General features: G+C 47.0%; 1 pseudogene; it reads right to left on the bottom strand.

Annotated features, from left to right (window-relative positions):
- Positions 1–15,721: 15,721 nt before the first annotated feature.
- On the bottom strand, positions 15,722–16,458 carry LOC142437251 (small ribosomal subunit protein eS6-like; annotated as a pseudogene).
- Between the last annotated feature and the right edge of the window lie 3,523 nt (positions 16,459–19,981).

Genomic DNA, 19,981 nt, shown 5'->3' with positions numbered 1-19,981 from the left:
TGGGATAAAGTTGAAGCTGCCTTATCCTGTAAAGTTTTACAGCCTCAGAAATACAGAGCTGCTATGTGTTGTCGTTGGCTTGATGGTAGTGAGTATGCCTATCACTACATACCCACGTGTCCTCACTGAATGTCAGTTCTTTGGTTTTCAGCTTTGACTGTAGCTGGCTAGTCTTAGACTTGATTCTCCATAGAAGTAAAATCAGTCAAGTATATATATATATGAGAGAGTTTATTCCAGGAAATGGTTCACATGTTTTCAGAAGCTGAAAATTTTCAATCTGTAGGTCAGATGTCAGGCTGGAGGTTTCACCTGATTTACATAGCTACAGAAGCTGATGAACCCAAGATTGGCAGGCCAGACAGCAGGTTTCTGAGCCAGTAAGATATCAGGCTGTTGATGACTCCCAGGATTCTCGGGTAATATGGCAGTCCATTAGCTTAGGCAGAAAGTACGAAGTTAGAGGACAAGCTAGAGGCAGGATTCAGACCCAGCATAAAGAGCACATGCTTTGTCTGAACATCTACATGTATTAGAAGCAGGCCACATCCCCAGGAAAATTTCTTTTCAATAGATTTTCTGCTCATCGCAGATCTCATCAAAGAAATAATTGCATTATATTAAGATATCATTCTGTAGGTTGACTGCATCTTAACTGCCAAACCTTGGAGAATCCTGGTCCAGCCAAGTTGAAGCACCACCTTAGCTATCACTGTCCCCACGGCTACCTTCCACAGACACCTCTAAGAGAAATCAGGCAAGAGGCCCTCGCATGCGGTTTCCCAGTTCCCGGGGCATCAGAGCAAGAAAGAAGGGGTCAGGACAGAAGCGAAGATGACAGGGAGGTGCAGGGTTGATCCGACAAGTACATGTACAGTTGGCACCACATGTGCCTTCCCACATTTCCTGACTTTGAATTTTCCTCTGAAAACTGTCACAACCCAAAGACTCATCTTATTGAAGTGGTTAACTGGAGCCCAGAACTTCCTGCTTCTGCCTTTTCCAGGTCACCCAATTTGATCTTATCTGATCATTCTTAGCAGTGGTATCTCAGCAGGGCGGCCTTTGCTGGCATACACAGGCACTGTTTGTGCTGAAGGGCAGACACACGGTCCAGGCCTCCCCTGCTGAGCCGCTCTGGACCCCAAGGCGTGTCACTGTGGCACAGGTAGGGCCTGGGCCGCCCCAACAGGGCTTTTCCCTGTGAGACTGCAGAGCAGCCCTGAGATACGGAAGGAGTCCTGTTGCTTGTAGAAGGAGTCTCACGAGTGGCCAGGGATTGAAGCAATCTCAGCCAGTATTTTAAATCCAGCAATCATTATGAAATTTTGGAATGCTGATGAAATAACTAGCCTGCCAGGTTGAGTATCATGATGGATATAAAAAAAATCATGTGATCTCTCCCTTCAGTTAAAACAAGCCTTTATGAACTGTACTATTTTTGTTTAGAGAAGACATGGAGTCCGTTTTGACTCATAGCAACCCCATGTAACAGAGTCACAGTGCTTCTTAGGGTGTCCTGGGCTGGAATCCTTACAGAGTGAGCCCTAGTGGTGCAATGGGTTAAGCATTGGACTGCTAATGAGAACATCACTCATCTAAACCGAGCAGGTGCTCTGAGAGAGAAAACAAGGCAATCTGCTTCCATGAAGCTTGACAGGCTCGGACACCCGGGGGGGGGGGGAGGTAAGGGGGCAGTTCTACTCTGCCCTACAGAGTCACCATGAGTCGGCAGAAGCGGATTATGTTTGTTTGTTTGTTTATCATATGAGAGCAGATTGCCAGACTTTTCTCCCATGGAGCTTCTGAGAGGACTTGAGCCAAGCTTTTGGTTAAGAGGCAAGGTTTCAACCACTGTGCCATCAAGGTTCCTTTAGGAACCTATGTGAGGTCATGCAAATCTTGTTGTTAGCTGCTTTTGAGTCTGCGCTGACTCATCGCTCTCCTGTGCCTAACAACCAAACGCTGCCTGGTCTGTACCATGGTCATGATGTTGGGGTTAAGTCCATTGCTGAGGCGATGGTATGGTACCTTCCAACCTAGGGACTCATCTGTCAGCACTACTGCCGGACAAGACTCTAATCAGCAGGGTTTTCCCTGGCTAGTTTTGGGGGAAAGCTCTTTCTTCCTAGTCTGTCTTAGTCTGGAAGCTGCACTGAAACTTGCTCACTAAGGGTACCTCTGCTGCTCTTTGAAACACCAGTGGCAAAGCTTCCAGTGCAATAGCAACACATAAGTCACCCTCGTAAGACAAAGTGACAGACTGATGACAGATGCATCTGTACAGGGAAAGGTAGCCTAAGTGCTTCGTTTTAGGTCACACGAGCATCTTGCAGCAGATGGGCTATTTGGCGGGCATCTTTGCTTCAGTGTTGACGCGTGCTGCAGCCAGCACGTGCTCCTGCAGGCCTCACTCTCCTTCCCCGCTACCTCGGAGACCCCATCACTGCCCAGTCCTTCTCTGGGGGCTCTGCTCACTCAGCTCCTTTAAGTATTAAAATTTCCCCCTAGACCTCCTTTCTTTCTTTCTGCCCTTAAATTGGGCAACCAAGAGCTACGCAAGGCTGAGACCAGAAAAGCAAACCAAAAAAACCATTCGCAGCACACACAACTTAAAGCAACTGCACCCAAAGCTAATCGACAGTGAAGCTTAGCAAGGTCAGCACAAGCAGTTCCTTCTGTCTCCAACATGAGAGAAATTCCACCCAGCACTTTGGTACTACCCACTTCTCCATTTTCTAGTTCATTTCACGCGACTTTCCTCGGATCTTAGTTTGATGGTTGGAATTAAAAGGGACAACCGGTGAATCGATGTTAAGCCAAGCATGGCTTTTAACCTTGCCCTCCCCATTTGTAGAGGCCTGGGCATAGTTTGGGAGAAAGAGAACTTAGAACCAACCTCCTTCTTTTGAAAAGTTTCTGAAGATGCAGCTCCAAATGGCTTATAGCTGCAAGCTGTGTGCATCTGTGTGTGTGTTTGATAGAGACAGACAGACAGACACTCCTGCCTTCATACAAAAGGCATTTTTGTTTGTTTGTTTATTCCAGTGTGTCTGCTGCTCTGTCCTGGATTCTGACTCTATGCTAGGGAGACTGGTCCACCCACGGCCTGGGCTACATTCCAAGCGAGCTGACCCCTGAGACCAATGTTTCTTTGTGTTCAGCATCCATCAGAACCTGCATCACTAAGGCGCTTGTGAAAATAAAGCATTTGGAACCCCTCCCAAAGCTTAGCAAAGTCCACTGTGGGGAGTGGGTCCCAGGAGTCAATGTTAATGTTCGTCTCCTGTGGGAGCCTTTCCTTTCCCCTTAAATTGCCAACCACTGACTGGGCAGGGCGGCCTCAGCCCACTGGGTTGGGGGAGGAATTATTAATTGACTTGGAAACAACATGGGCAGCGCATCCCTTCCCACCAGGCGAGAATGATGATTAGGGTAGGGCCAGGAGGAAGTACTGACCACTGACCGGTGGCCTTTGGCTATAAAAGAGCCTCAGGCAAATGCCAGAACTTTGGAAGGAAAGTCACACTCGAATAAACACAGTTTAATTTCATCCTCAATCGTACTACTTACACGGAAAGCTACATTTTCTCCTCCCCCGCTTCAGCACCCCCTTCCCTCCTGCCCTCCCACAGCACCTCTTATCCAGCTTCTACTTTATCCAAAGTGTAGGTGTGTTTCAAATGGAAAGCTTGGTCCCAGAAGAGAGGGGAGACTGGAAGCTGCTGGGGAGCCATTGGTTTCCATGGGAACCTCTCCCGCTGCAGGCTCTGAATGGTGTTCTGTTTGCTGAAGTCTAGTTCTTTAGGGCAGGCCCTGGCACAGGCAGGACCTGGGCACTGCATCCTCTGTGTCTCCTGTTTCCAGCATCCGGCCCAGTGGCATAAGCCCCAAGAGGTCTCCTGGTAGCAGGCAGGGTCTCCAAGATTGAATGCTTCCTCCTGCCCTGCTGCCCTGCTGCCGCTACCTCCCCAGCTGGGAAATGAAGGGAAACGGAGGGTGTTTCCCAACCGTTTGAAGAGAATGTCCTTGCTTTTCCTCTGGCATTTTGTATTCTCTCTCCCCTTGCCCTCCAAACACGAGCGGTTGGCCAGTTGCCTGTCTCCTCGCCGGCCAGCGGTCTTACCATTCTCAATTCCCAGGTTGCCTTGATCTCACGAGAGGCCGGAGTGTGTTGTCACCCAGCCTGGGACACTGGTGAGCTGTTGTCTTCCAGGTTGTCCTATTAAAAAGGCTGCCTCTAGCAGCTGGTTGGAATGGAATCAATTGACCCAGGGCCAAACTGGACAGGTTTAACCTCTTAGTGAGGTTCACTAGACCCAGTTTAGAACCAAGCAAGGCCTCTCAGTAGCCAGCGCATGTTGTATAGGGACCACCCATAGGCAGCCACAATATAGACCAGCACTCTTACTTACCAACTCCCCAACTATCCTTGCATCTCTACACCTTGGCCAGGCCACCACTTATCCTTAGTGAGTCCTTGTCGCCCGTTTTTACCGTTTGGAGTACAAAACCATGAATGGACTGGCCCTTTCTTTTGCTCCAGACACCGTATAGAAGAAGGGAAGAGGAGGTATGAGAGACTGCTAGAGAGGGAAGCAAGGGCTAATCTATTCAGGGTTGTGGTGGCATAGCGGTTACTCGTTGGGCTGTTAAGCATAAGGTCAGGAGTTTGAAATCACCAACTGCTTCAAAGGAGAAAGACGGGACTTTCTACTCTTATGAAAAGTTACAGTCTTGGAAACTCACAGGGTTCTAACCTTTTCTGCAGGGTCCCTGTGAGTCAGGATTGACTCAGTAGCAGAGAGTTTGAATTTTTATGTTGCAGACACATAGGCATTTCTGCCGTTCCTACAGCAAGCACCACCATGCACTGTCAGTTTGTCCTGCTGCCGTGCCTTGTGCGTTTCCACGTTGCTGGAAGAGAGGCCACCAGCACTGTAAAGCCTGGGAGGGTCATCAGCCTCAGCCTGCAGCAGAGCTTCCAGAGGAAGATTAGGTGTAAAGAGCCAGCAATGCATTTCTGAAAATTAGTCAATGAAAACTTGATAGATCATGAAAAATCATGGCCAATATAGTGCTAGAAGATGTGCACCCCACCCCCCCACCCCAGTTGGACTGGAGCATGCGAGTGATGGTGGGGATCAGGCAGGACTGGTCAGCATTTCATTCCATTACACAGACGGTTGCAACCAGTTTAAGTCAACTTAATGACCAACTAAACAACACAACAGAACAAGCGATTTCCTGACATAGAGACTTTGTACATCCGGGAATCTCAGTCTGGAGAGCTGTTTTCCTTTAAACTCCTTGACATGGTTGCTTTCTTCCTGTCTTTCAGAACCGAGGCGTTCCTTGATTATTCTCAGAGGCTCACTCTTTCTTTTCTATCTTGGTTCCCCCCTTCTGCTCTGGCTCTATCCGTCCTTATTTGCTGTCTACTCTTTGCGTCCTAGAACTTCACATTTGGTAAATATATGCCTCCCTGTTTATCAGCTGATTCCTGACTAAGCTGTCAGGGTCAACGTGATGGAGAATTTTTCTGTGCCCATTAGCCTGGTACTCCCGGTGCCTTAGCGTAGAGGCTCGAGGCTAGTAGTTCTTCATCAGCTAACTTCTGGTGGGGAAAGGAGAAGAAAGACTGGCTAATTTCAACATAGTCTCTTCAAAGGTCTTCCCTGAGGCTGGAGGCCTGCTTGTGTGAACCTTTCCTGGGTACCTCCTGCACCAGCTCCCCTCTTCAGTCTAGGCCGGGTGTCTGTCGGGGCATCAAAGCAGGCTGCTGGCACGGATAGGAACTGGAAGTACAGGGAATCCAGGACAGATGAGCCCCTCAGGAGCAGTGGTGAGAGTAGCGATATCGGGAAGGTGGAGGGAGGGTGAGGGAGAAACAGGAAACAGATGACAAGATCTACATGTAACCTCTTCCCTGAAGGACAGATAGCGGAGAACTGGGTGAGGAAGACGGCGGATGGTGTAAGATATGATAAAATAATTATTATTTATAAATTATCAAGGGTTCAGGGAGAGAGGGGAGTGGAGAGGGAGGGGGAAATGAGGAGCTGATACCAAGGGCTCAAGTAGAAAGCAGGTGTTTTGAGAATGATGATGGCAACATATGTACGAATGTGCTGGACACCAATGATGTATGTACGGATTGTGAAAAGAGTTGTATGAGCCACTAATAAAATGAATTTCTTTAAAAAAAGAGCAGGTCACTCTGCATCATGGTACCTGCCAATGAGTCCCTTTCTCCACGCTGACAACAAGCTTTCTGAGAGCAGTATTGCAACGTTCATCTCTGTATCCCCAAGACCTGGCCGGACAACCTGGTTAAAGGACTAACTAAGTGGATCGCTAGCTACATGGCTAAGTGACATTTCGGAGATGCACAGGAAACTCAGTGGTGGAGCTGCTGCCTTGTTCCAAAAGGGACAGATATCTGTCAGAAGAAAAGTGCTTCCCAGTCCTCCACGCTGTTCGATGATATTCCAGCAATCCAGGCATGACAGATCGTTTAAAATCTTCAGGATAGATCCAACTTAGGAAGTCTTTTACAACTGAACTGCTCCTATCCAGACAAGATTCTATGTCGCCCAACTCCCACTTCCCACGTTGGATGGGAGGTGCGCCTCAGACAACACCCGGGGCGTCCAGTGGTGCGCGTGGAGGTTTCAATCACCTCGTAGGCATGTGAAAGTTGGACACTGAATAAGGAAGACTGATGCGTCTGAATGATGGTGCTGGCAAAGAATATTGGAAGCAACACGGACCGCCCAAAGAACCAACCACTCTGTCTTGGAAGAAGTGCAGCCAGGCTGTTGCTTAGAGGCAAGGATTCGGAGAATTTGCCTCACGTATTTTGGACGTGTTGTCAGGAGAGACCAGTCTCTAGAGAAGGACATCGTGCTTCGTAAAGTGGAGGGGCAGTGAGAGCGAGGAAGACCTCTGGCAAGATGGATTAACACAGTGCCTTGGACAATGAGCTCACACATAAGAACCTTAATGGTGAGGACGGAACAGGACCTAGCAGCGTTCTGTTCTGTTGTACATAGGGCTGCCGTGAGTTAGAACAGATGAAAACGGCACCTACCAACAACAACTTTAGCTCACGCTGCCTCATGGGTAATCAGAATGATAGATAAGCTCATCACTGAAGCATATTCCTGCTCTACTATTTTGCAATCTTTTAAACAAATTCAAATGGACTCACATTAATCTAGGAATGCTTTGAAAATTCCACAGCAGCTCTTGAGCTCCCTGGAGATGCCCTAGGAATAGGGGAATCCTGGCGGGGCATCCCAGTTCCTCAATTCAGGCAAGATCTACCGACTTTCCCACAGTATGAAATGGGCTTTGGTTTGAATAATGGTGGGAAAGGCAGAGAGCGGGACTGGGTGGGTGAAGAGCAGGGCAGCCCCCCAGACAGGACAGGCTCGGTTGAGTGGGCAAGGAGCAGTGCTGGGGAGGTTAGAGGCAGGATGGTTGCTTGAGAGAGCTTATGTGTGTGTCGACAGGGACAGACGAGACGTAGTGGGAGCAAGTGTGGATTAGAGCTGAAATAAATTGAGACAAAGTAATGAAACAAGCAAACATGGAAGAAAAGGTTAAAAATCACAGTTAGCCGGCAAAATATAGGAGAAAATCTCTGAGTCCAGCAATCCGAATACTGTTTTTATCTTATTTTGGCTACTAACTAGCTGGGTGAATCGAAGGAAGTCCTTTGATCTCTCTGATCCTGAGTCTCTTCATGTGTACAAATGGAGCTAAGAATACCTGGTCCGCCAGCCTGGGCTACTTTTCAGACTGAGATAAAGTTGTGGAAATGGAAGTACTCCGACGTCATTTTAAACGAGTAAATTAAAGCAGAACTGGCTGGTACCAAGGGATCTGAGCAGATCTCTGGAATAATACAGCAAAAATGCTTCCACATCAAAGAAACACTCCCAGTAATTTGCCACTCACAAGGAAATGGAAGGAAAAGGTCAGGAAGAGGGTTTTGCTTTGTTTTGTTTTCTTTCACCCAAAGATTTGGTAATATTTTCCCAATTGTTGAAAAGACAATAACATAAAATAACAAATGTTATCTTTATTTTGCCCAAAGGTATTTTACAGGAACTGGAAGGGTTGGGGCAGGACAATGAGCTGATGGATCAAACCATGTCTTTGATGTAGCTAAATCCCAGGTAATTATACTCTTGGAAAGGTTCCCTGGACTCAGTGACCCACCATAGGTTGACTGCCCCCATCATCCACTTGGCAAGCCAGAGCCACAGAAACACCAACCAAGCAACCAAGCAACCAAACCCAGCGTCGAGGCTGGACAGACCATGGGCTCACGGATACAGCTTAAGTAGTGGACATTCAAAGAGGTTTCAAAAGCCTCTTACCAGATAACAATGAAACTTTCGAGGCAAAACTGTGACAAATAAGACCAAGCTCCTGCCGTTAGTGCATACTATTTTAGAGGCTCAAATCCAAAATCCCTCTACCAGCAAACAGGTCCATTTTTTAAGTTGACCAAGTTCATGTTGGCCCTTGCCTCGTGCCCTCTGTCCGCCACCGGGGTATTGTTACACAAAGCAAGCATCTTTCTTTTCTGTTGAATTGATCTCAGGTCGCACAACGATTCATGTGTTGGGCCGCTAAGCCATTGGTGTGAGACTGACAGCCTTGCAACCCTGTGGAGCAAGCAGTTCTTCTCTGTCGGAGCAGAAGATGGCGGTGGGTTGGGCGCACTTCCGTGAGATGTGGAAGTGGGGGTCATTTCCTCACTGCTGTTCTCCTCTACCACTTCATTTTTTTGTTTTCTTCTCAATGTCTGGTCGTAGGACCACTGATCTACTGGTTAGGAGAGCCTGTGAGGAAAGACAACTGACTGGAGTGCCTTGCCCCAACGCTTCCTCAGCTAATTCTTCACACCTATGAACCCGTAAGCTTTGTTATTCCTGGGGTGGCCATGAAATGCTGATGCAAGAGACGGAGCAAATTCCTCTAGGCACCGAGACTGAAAGTTCAGGTGGGTGGTAAGTCCTTACTTATCTTGTGAGCGCAGTGATGCTGACAGTGAGTCATCAAACAGGGACCTGAACTCGCCACCTTTGCAGCCTTGCTCATTGGATAGTCATGCTTTCCCTTTCTTCCTTGCAGACCCTCCACCCTTTCGGGAAAGAGCAATTTGGGACCCAGAGGGCAGCTGGTGAGCCTTTGGCTTCCTTGTGGACGTGCCTTTTGTTATTCTGTACAGCGTCAGCTGTATGCAGATACATAATATATTTTGAATAATGTTAACCAAGATATTCACGGGGGTATGTGACAAGATTGAAGGCTTAGCTCATCCTTATCACAGTGGTTGCCATGTCTGGCAATTCTGTGTTCCAGAAATATAGGCTAAGCCACATGCAGACTTTACATATTAGGGGAAGTGAATTCAGATGCGCACAGCTTATTTTACAATCGTGAAATATTCAATTTTGAGATTTTTTTTGGTTAGTCCTTGTGACAGTCACCTAATCTGGTGTCAATTTGTGGGCATGGCCTTCTCCTGAGAATTCTGGGAAATCTGGTACTTCCTCTTTGGAAGCCAAAGACACCTCTCTCTTTCTGCTGATCCCTGGGAGATATTGCAGAAGACAAGCCACACGGACGCAACCAGACCTTGGAAGCTGGAGAAGCCACAGAGAGACCCCTGCCAGTGCTGAGATGTTTCCAATGACACTGGATCCAAAGACTTTCTACCCACTGGCCTGTGATCTTCTGCATTTGGCATCATTGCATGTGTTTAGTGTGTCTGAAAAGGACCTTATAGATTGATATCGGATATATAGGGTAATGTCGGACTTATGGACTTGATCTGTACTGGGCTGGGATGTTTTATCAATGTTCAATTGCTCTTGTGTATAAATCTCTTTCTTATACACATGTCTGTCCATGAATTTGTTTCTGTAGTCTACCCAGACTAACACAGTCCTGGTATATCATAGTTCATAAAAATAACCAAAGTAACATGCCCATTTCTGTTATTCTGTTAGGTGCTGTTGAATGAATTTCAACTCATAGAAACCCCACGTGATGGAGTAGAATGGCTTCATGGTGTTTTCTGGGCTTTGATCGGTTGGGAATAGACTGCCATGTTTTTCTTCCGCAGAGCCACTGTTCAGAGTTTGAATCACCAAGCTTTCAGGTAGCAGGCAAGCACTTGCCTATAGCCATAAGACATATCATTTCAATGGGTGCTCAGAGCAATCTTTGTTATTGCATGCCGCCCAAAATACTTTTTGGTTTATGAAAGTTTCAGAAAAGTCATACATTTGTGAGGGCAGACAATTTCCAGGTCGGATCCAGGAAGGAACGTGACCTTTCCTCAGACTTGGGTTCAAGGTGCTGCTGCCGTTTTCAACAGGCAGTACAATATGGGAGCTGGTCACGAGAGTGTCAACTATAAACTCACAGTTATCCATCACTTGGAATACTTCAAGCAGTTAGTGTTACCTTATTCTGATGAGGGGGGAAAAAAAGGAGGGGATGGGGGACGTTCCAGGAAAGAAATCAAACAAAAAAGCACATTTATTTATATTCATTCATTGAACCAGTATGTGACAGCCTGGGTGGAGGGGTCCCTGGGGTGTGCACAGCGGTAAGTACTCTACTGCTAGCAGAAAGGTTGGTGGTTCAAACTCACCGAGTCCCCTCAGGAGGCAAGCCTGAGATCTGCTTCTTAAAGGCCCCCTGTGGCCTGGAGAGCCTGTGGATCAGATCGCCTCTGTGCAGGCCTGGATAGCCATTCGTCAGGATCGATGCCACAACCTCTACTAACACCTTTCATGAAAGTCACAATGGAAAAAATGTAGACCTCGTCTTCAAACTGTTTATGATCTAGAAAGGGACAGAACTATTGTAATCATGATCCAAGAGAGAAATTGATACACACATTATGAGGGACACGGGGATAGATATATTATGTAAATATATATTTTTTCATTTTAATGTTGCTGTGAAGTCAATACTGACTCGTGGTGACCACATGTTGTACAGCGTGGGCCTGCTCCACAGGGTTTTCTTCGTGGATCTACACACCACTCATTCGCTGGGTTCATATGACTAACCTCTCAGTTAAGGAAGTGCATTTGCTTGCCTTCCCCTATCTCATATGAAAGTGAAGTCCCTTCCATCTAGGAAGGGGAGGTCAAGAAAGGTGAGTTAAAGTTTATTGTGCCAACCTAGCCTATAAACACATGGGAGGTTAATTGAAGGGCGGAGGGATAAACAGCTCGGTGAGCCTTGCCTTTCTAGTTCTTGGGTCTCTTGATTCCTGATGGTTGGACCCTGGTGCAGCTGCCTTAGCCAGTTCCCTGCTTCAGCTGGCTAGACTCACTTCCTGTAAGACATCCCTGAGGAGAAGCCACATGGACCTACCCCGATGCAGTCCTGTGTGCTGGAGCAGCCGTGTGGAGACCCCTGCCAGCGCTGAGTTCCTTACACATTCACTAAACTGCTTTTCTCCTGCAATTGGCATCGTTTTGTCTGTTTTGTGAGAAGGAGGAGGACTTTGTGGATTGGTGTTGGGCATATGGGTTAATGTTAGACTTGTGGGCTTGGGCAGCACTGGGTTGGGATGTTTTCTTGATGTGCACTTACCCTTTATATAAAAGTCTCTCTTATACATATGCATTTCTGTGGATTTGTATTTCTCAAATGTACCCGGACTAACACAAAAGGCTTCAAGGAGGAGGTGATCTTGGAGTCAGTCAGGAAGCAGAGTTTTGGCTAAGAGACATTAAAGCGGAGGTGAGGGGGCTGTGGGAGGGCATTTCAGTGAGAAGGGTGGAGGGACATTGTAACCATATAATAGCAGCCTTTTGTGCAATGTGCCTGGAGCATGGGGTGGCTGGCTTACCAAAACAATGAAAAATACTCAGCCTAAAAACATAAGATCTTTAACCCCAAGATATAACAACGTTAAAGAAAATCAAGGTTTTTTTGTTAGATAGAATTGACATTTACAATTCTTGAATCATTCAAATGAAGGGACTGTCCCTTAAAGAGGGAAGAGGCTAATGCGTTAGCTCAAATAAAGAAAGTCTATAGTATATTCTAAACTAACGCAACACGTCAATAATGCGCAAGCTGAGCGCTGGAACTCAAGAAGGAGCTGATTAATTTATAGATAACGTCCCATCACCGAGGAGAAAACTGAACAGGGTTTTGGAGAGCCCAACCCCAGTCTTTTCTGATTGATGTCTTACAGAGTGACGGGCTCCCAGCATCTGTCTGGGCTCCTGAGTGTGAATGGAGAAAGCTTGGGTGGAGTTCTACAGGGATCTGGGTTCGAGTTCTGGTTCAGTAGCATGCAAGATAGGGAAATGACACTCTCTAAGCTCCAGGAGTGTCTGTAACAAGGTTGAAAGTGTGGTCCATCTCCTGGGTTGTTGTGAGAACAACCATCAGACTGTGCTGAGTCATGCTTAGCAAAATGATGGTGCTGTATGGCAGACGTAGCTGTTACTGATTTTGCACAAGTTGAATAGACCCTGGATCCACTGTTGCGGGCCATTTTCTGTGCCCTAACTTAAGATTCCAAGGAATAGGTCAAACTGACAGAGCTTACCTTTCCATGGGCCTAACAAGCATGTGCGTTTTTTGCAACATATTTAACTAACATGCCCAGAGACCACCAGGATGCGGACTGGCAGTATTATTCACTAGCTTGGATCCTAGTCATTTTGATTTTAAGAAACTAAAGTCTTCAGTTGAGCAGATAGAAAACTCCTCCTACCTGAGTCTTGCTTTGTTCCCAGGGCTGAGTTGAGACTGACGGTTTGGAGAGTCAGAACATGCTGAGTAAATTAGGTATGTGAGTGTCAGGGCCTGGCTAAAATAACATACAGCCTGCGTGAAGGCGATCTTGAGCTGGACTTCGGAGCCGTGGTTGGCCCACGCAACTTGTAGGGGGAAAGCACACAGCTCTTGGGGGTGAAGGCAAAGACGGAGAGTCCTGGCTCCGTAGGAGAGATGGCTAAATCTCAGAGACCATAATGTCCGATGTGAGGATGCTGAGTTAGCCACATTCTGTGACTAATCATTTGGATCGCTCAAACAAGTGGGTTGCAAGCACTCGCTAAAGACATGCGATGGACGGAGGGCAGAGAGCTTAGCACCTTGGGGCTGGGCGAGCTCCTGGTGTTTTCTTCTCATGAGCTAGATGGTGTCTGGGGAGAGTGCTTGTCATGGTGGGGTGTTGCACTTCTCCATGGCAAAGGGAAATTGAAACACTTCAGGACTTCCCTGGGGCCACTGTGGGCCCATCTTCCAGGACGGCTTCCCCCTCACGGGATGAGGTTTCCTCTCCTGGACCCTTGAGTCTCATCCTTTGGGAATATCTCTAAAGAGACCTTCCTCTCTTCTCAGGCACTCCCACCCAAGCCAGCCCCTTCTTGCCCAGAGCCCGAGCCCCGGCCCCCAGAGGTGTCTCCTTAAGCTTCCCCTAGAATCAGACCACCGATGGTTTGAAAAGAAATGCCAGAGCTCAGGAACAACCAACACCTGGAAGAAATCAGAGCCAAAGAAGCGTGGTCTTGGATGATAAACAAACCCAATGAGACACGTTCACCTTCACCAAGCACCGAAGCCCTGTCTCTGGAGGGCATCACTAACGGCATTGCGTGCGGGATGGGACACAGGTCAGCAGACATGGGAAGAAATGGAGGTATTTTCCTGCTCCAGTAGGAGCCCCGGCGGCATCGCGGTTACCTGTCGGGCTAGGATCTGAAAGGTTAGAAGTTTGAAACCACCAGCTAGCTGCTCTGTGGGAGAGAGACAGGGCTTTCTACTTCCATAAAAATGTTACAATCTGGGAAACCCACTAGGGTCAGTTCTGCCCTGGCCTATAGTCGGCATTGACTCCATGGCAGTGAATGGGTCACAGTACAGTATTTCTCTGAAGGATCCTTGGGGGGTTATGGGTTGGGCTACGAGTCACAAAGTCATCTGTTTGAAACCAGCAACTGCTCCGTAGAAGAGAAAGGCGGGTTTCTGTTCCCATAGCGATTTCTCACTGCTGTCAATTTGATTCCAACTCATGGTGACCCTATAGGACAGGGTAGAACTGCCCCTTGGGGGCTTTTGAGATTGTAAATCTTTACGGGAGTAGAAAGCCTCATCTTTCTCCTGTGGAATGGCTTATGGTTTCGAATGGCTGACCTTGCAGTTAGCAGCCCAACTTGTAACGACTACACCACCAACTATGCCGCCAGGGCCTCAGAACCCTGCAGGGGCAGTTCTGCTCTGTTGCACACAGTCACTCAGCTGGAATTGACTCAATGGCAGTGAGTTGGGTTTTGGTCTGAGTATTTCTTTGTGGTGTCTTATTCTTGTACTTCTGGCTCTTATCTATATCCATCTCTCTGCCTTTAGAGCTTTCCCGATAACCAGAGCTTCCAGAATAAGGTGGGAATTGGTTTAAGCTGTACATACAGGCATAGTTCATTCCTGACCACCCCCTCTCCCCAAAATCTTCTTTATTGTGAATTAGGTGAAACCTTACAGAGCAATTGGTTGTACCCTCAACTCTTCAAACCTCTCGAGTCTTGCCCTGCTTCTAGCACTTTCAGTTCACCCCTCTCTTGTCGGCTTTTGCCTTCCTCTTCACTCAAGGTAACACCTGCCCGCCCTCTATTGTGTGACTTCCCTCCCCCCTTCCCCTCCCAGCCCTGGTACCCATCAAAGCCTATGTCTCTGAGCATGAACACTTTTTGACTTTTCACATATCAGCTGTCTCAGTGTGTGTCCTTTTGGATGAATTCCACTCAGCATCACGTTCGTTCTCCAGGTTCGCCATGCTGCGAGGCGTGGCACAGATTGACCGTCATTTCATTATTATTTATAATCATGGGAGGAGGGGGCTCTTACAAAATTAATAACAATCCATCATTCAATTGTATCGAGCACACTTCACATATGTTGCCATCAACATTTCCAGAACATTTTTTTTCTACTTGAGCCCTTGGTACTAGCTCCTTCTCCCCTCCATCTCCCACCCTCCCACCCTCATGATCCTTGATTAATTATATATTATTATTGTTATTTCATGCCTTGCCCTGTCTGCTGTCTTCCTTCCTTCACCCACATTTCTATTATTCGCCCCCTTCAGGGTGGTGGTGGTGGTTATATAACCAACCTTGTGATGGTTTCCCTTTTCTCTCCCTCACTCTCCCTCCAGCCCCCACCATCCCCCTACCCTCGTGATATCACTACTCCCACTACTGTTCCTGAGGGCTTTATCTGTCCTGAATTCCATGTGTCCAGAGCTCTTATCTGTACCAATGTGTGTACTCTGGTGTAGCCAGATTTGTAAGGTAGAACTGGGTCATGGTAGTGGCAGGAAGGAAGCATTCAGGAACCAAAGGAATGTTGTGTGTTTCGTCGGTGCTCAACTGCACCCTGGTTGAACTGTCCCTTCCTTGTAACCCTTCTTAGGGGGGATATCCAGGCATCTACAGATGGGCTTTGGGTCTCCACTCCAACCCCCCTCTTTCACATTGATATAATTGTTTGTTTTGGATCTTTTGATATCTGATGCCTGATCCCATTGACACCTGTGATCACACACAGGCTGGTGTGCTTCTTCCATTTGAGCTTATTTGCTTCCCAGCTAGATGGCCACTTGTTTACCTTCAAGCCTTCTTTTTTTTTTTTTTTGAGGTTACTTATTTAAGGCTTTATTTTATTTTTGACTGGACTCAGACTTAGGGGAGGAAACCCTCAGTGAGGACAGCCTTTGTCTCTTGGCAGTCTGTTCCTGCCGTGTCTCTTTGGCCTTCTTCATTCTCTTGGGCAAAAGCTTGGCATATTTGGTGGCCTCCTCCTTGTTTTCTTGGTGCGCTGCTTCTTCAGGGCAATGCGCCAGCGCTTGTGCTGTAAGGCCCGTGGAGTCACAAGACGCTGAATTTTGGGCGCTTTGGTCCTGGGTTTCTTGCCCTCTATGTTCAGGGGCTTTCTCACAACATACTGGCGACATCATCTTCTTTAGAGAGATGGAAGAGTTTGCGGATTCTGCTGGCTCTTTTGGGCTTCAGGCGATGAGGCACAGTCGTGTCAGTCAGTCCTGGGATATCTTTCTCCCCTTTCTTTCCAATGACCAAGTTGAGAACGTTCAGATTGGTATCCCCCATGCAACCCCGGACAGATTTGCGCATCCTCTCCTCGGTTCTCCTTGGTTTGTAGCAGGAGTGCTCCTTACTCAGCAGCAGGCGGACACGGCCGTGGGTCAAGACACCTTGCTTCATGGGAAAACCTTGCTTGTCATTCCCACTGCTGATGCAGACAACATCGCCCTTCCATTCGCGGCCCAGCGCCTCCCGTGGCCATTCACTTCTCATAAAAGGTGTGAAGTTTGCGTTCATCGTCCACTTTGATGAGTTTCTGGCAGCCAGTGGCTGGGAAGGAGATGTTCAGCTTCATGGTGAAGCAGCTGATCACCTCCACAACACTACGGAAAAGAGCACTTCAAGCCTTTAAGACCCCAGATGCGATCTATATCTTTTGATAGCCAGACACCATCCGCTTTCTTCACCACATTTGCTTATGTACCCACTTTGTCTTCAGCAATTGCGTCAGAAGGTGAGTATCAAAGAGTGTCAGGTTATTAGAAAAAAGTGTTCTTGTGTTTAGGGAGGTCTTGAGTAGGGACCCAAAATCCATCTGATATCTTAATACTTAACATATAAATATATGTACCTTGGCTTTTATCCCTTTCATTATAAATATATATATATATGTCTATCACTATACCTCTATAAATAGCTTTTGCCTCCTACTTCTTTCCTCTATTTCCCTTCACCTTCCTCCTATCTCACTATCATGTTCACCCTCCATTTGGCTCTCTGTAATTCCTATTGGATAAAAGTATATCTCCCTCCTCACCACCTATTTTAGATCTCTTATTGTTCCCTTATCCTGGAGTTTGTTGGTCCCCTCCTCTTCCATGTCCCCCCAGGACCACTGGTCCATTGTTTTCTCCTTGGGATTATTTGTCCTGCCTATTTTATATAGCTAGACACAGGGTGAAACAAACAAACAAACAAAAACCGACAGATAGTTCCTTCCAAGTCTCTCCACTAACTCTGATACGTGTTTTCCAATCGGGTTTGATGAGGCACCAAACCCTGTCACCCAAGTCAGAAGTCTATTTTCAGGATTCCTCAGGGACTTGGTTACTTTTTTCCCTTTGCTGTCCTGTTGTTCCTCCTTCGTGTTTCACCCCGCTGTGCGTGGGGCAGACCAGGCACACTTTCTGCTCAGTGTCTCCAGTGCTGTCCCCTATATTGCAATGTGTCAGTTAGGGAATGGTGAGTCTCATTTTGGGGCCAGCCCTATGATCCTCTCTGTGCATTGGCTGCTCTGAGCAAGGATGTCTTCCCTAGGGCTTGGTGAGCCATGATGAGGCAGTCTCTCTCTCTCTCTCTCTCTTTTTCCCTCTTAGTTCACACCCATGTGCTCTGGACAGACCTGCCACTCTCCCCAGGCTATATCTTCAGTGTGGTCCTCTGTATCACATTCTTCTGTGGAGGGGGCTAGTCATCATAGTTTGGCTTAGGCCTGGCCCCGTCGTCCTCTTTGTTAGTTCACTGCTCCATGCCAGTATGTTGCCCTCAAGGCTTGGTGCTCTCCGTCATGTATACATGCCCCCTATTGAGTGTATATACCTAAGTTTGCATGTTCATGGTGCTTCTCTTTATTGTGCTTCACAGACGTGGAAGTTCTCTTTTTACCATTCAAAGGGTTGAGGCAAATTAGCAGGAAGCGTCTCTACCACCTCTTGTTTCCAACAGCTTCTGCTCACTTGACGTCTCTGTAACATTTTAGTGCTTCTCACAATACGTCAACCATTTTCATAGTTGCACACTTCATAAAATACAGTGTCATGCACGATCACTGAAGACAAAGTAGGTGCATAAGTAAATGTGGTGAAGAAAGTTGATGGTGTCTGGCTATCAAAAGATATAGCAACTGGGGTCTTAAAGGCTTGAAGATAAACAAGCGGCCTTCTAGCTCAGAAGCAACAAAGCCCAAATGGAAGAAGCACACCGGCCTGTGTGTCACAAGGTGTTGAAGGGATCAGGGATCAGGCATCAAAGAACAAAATATCATATCATTGTGAATGAGGGGGAATGAAGAATAGAGACCCAAAGTCCATCTGTAGGCAGCTGGACATCTCCTTACTAAAGGGTTGTGGGGAAAAGACGAGCCAGTCAGGGTGCCGTGTAGCAATGATGAAATATACAACTTTCCTCTAGTTCTTTAATGCTTCCTCCACCCCCAGCCCGCCCCCCCCCCACACTATCATGATCCCCAATTCTACTTTACAAATCTGACTGGACCCGAGGATGTACACTGATAAAGATAGGGACTGGAAACACAGTGAATCCAGGGCAGATGAAGCCCTCAGGACCAGTGCTGAGAGTGGTGATACGGGGAGGGTGGGGTAGAAAGGGGGAACCAATTACAAGGATTTACATATAACGCCCTCCCTGGGGGATAGACAACAGAAAAGTGGGTGAAGGGAGATGTCAGATAGTATAAGAAATGACAAAATAATAACATAAATTATCAAGGGTTCATGGGGGCATGGGGAAGGAGGGGAAAAATGAGGAACTGATACCAAGGGCTCAAGGAGAAAGCAAATGTTTTGAGAATGATGATGGCAACAAATGTACAAATGTGCTTCACACAATGGATGGATGTATGGATTGTGATGGGCTGTATGAACTCCCAATAAAATGACTTCAAAAAAGAAGAATACAATGTCATGTAAACTTTTATATGCACTCAGAAACCCCCCAAAATCCATGCAATTCACTTTTCATTGTTGAATCGGCTTTGTTGTGGTGGTTGGGTACCCAGAATATCTCTCAGGTAAGTCTGTCATTCAGAAAATCTTTCTACTGTTGAGAAGTCCTAGGTGTTCAATGAAATACTTTGGTTTTGATTCAAACTTTATATATTTGTTTTTTTCTCCTGCCATTGGCACCAGCCACTTGGGCATTAAGTGACTGCTATGTGCTCTGTATGCTGGGCACTTAGTCCTAGCAAGGGAGAGATGGATCAGATAAAGTTCCTGCCTTTCTGCAGCTTACAGTCCAGGAGACTTCTGATCATACTTATCGTGGATGCACACGGGCCTTAGAGCGCAACTGTGGGCCAATTCCATTTTCCCCAAAGCACATTTAACATGGGCCAACAGAGACAATGTTTCAGGTACAGGAGAGGAGGCAGGAAGGGAAGCGGTTGCTGCTGAAGGGACAGAGTTTACTAGTAATTAGGGAGGGGCTGAAGGAAGGAATCTCAGGAGGATGGTAGGGGTGATCCTGGGCAGGGGAGAGAGCGTGTGGTTGGGCTCCAGGTTTGGGGTCTGTTGGTTGCTTGTGTATATCCAAGCAGTCATCCATCTCCTTGGGCTCTGCAGCCACAGATCCAACCAACCCGGGGTTGGAAACACTGCAGTGGGGGTGGGGGGAGCAGGAGCAATGCAATGGCCAATGTGGTTCCCTAAAGACTGAGGGGATATAAAGTGCTATTTGCAAAACATTTGGCGTTATTAGTAATTCAGAGCTTATGAAAAGTATGTTACACCATTTCATACAAGAAGCCCTGGTGGTGTAGGCAAGGTCTGCAGTTCAAAACCACCAACCACTCCAAGGAAGAAAGACGGAGCTTTCTACGCCCATGAACAGTTACAGCCTCAGGTACTCAGAGGCAGTTCTATCCTGTCCTGTCCTGTGGGATAGTTATGATTTATCGACTCGATGGCAGTGAGTTTGGTTTGTCTTTTTATTTTAATTTTTGGTTTATCCTGCAAAAGCTTATTTCTCGGCATTTAATGTCTATATCTATTAATGTATATCTACTCTCAGACTATTTTCTCCCACTGAAAATATTTTGGTTAGCTTTTGGGGTTTATAAGGGACTTGAGAACCTTAAGAGT

The sequence above is a fragment of the Tenrec ecaudatus genome, chromosome 1, assembly GCF_050624435.1.
Source record: "Tenrec ecaudatus isolate mTenEca1 chromosome 1, mTenEca1.hap1, whole genome shotgun sequence".
NCBI lineage: Eukaryota > Metazoa > Chordata > Mammalia > Afrosoricida > Tenrecidae > Tenrec > Tenrec ecaudatus.
The sequence above is the reverse complement of the archived record's forward strand: the minus strand, read 5'-3'. Positions and strand labels throughout refer to the sequence as shown.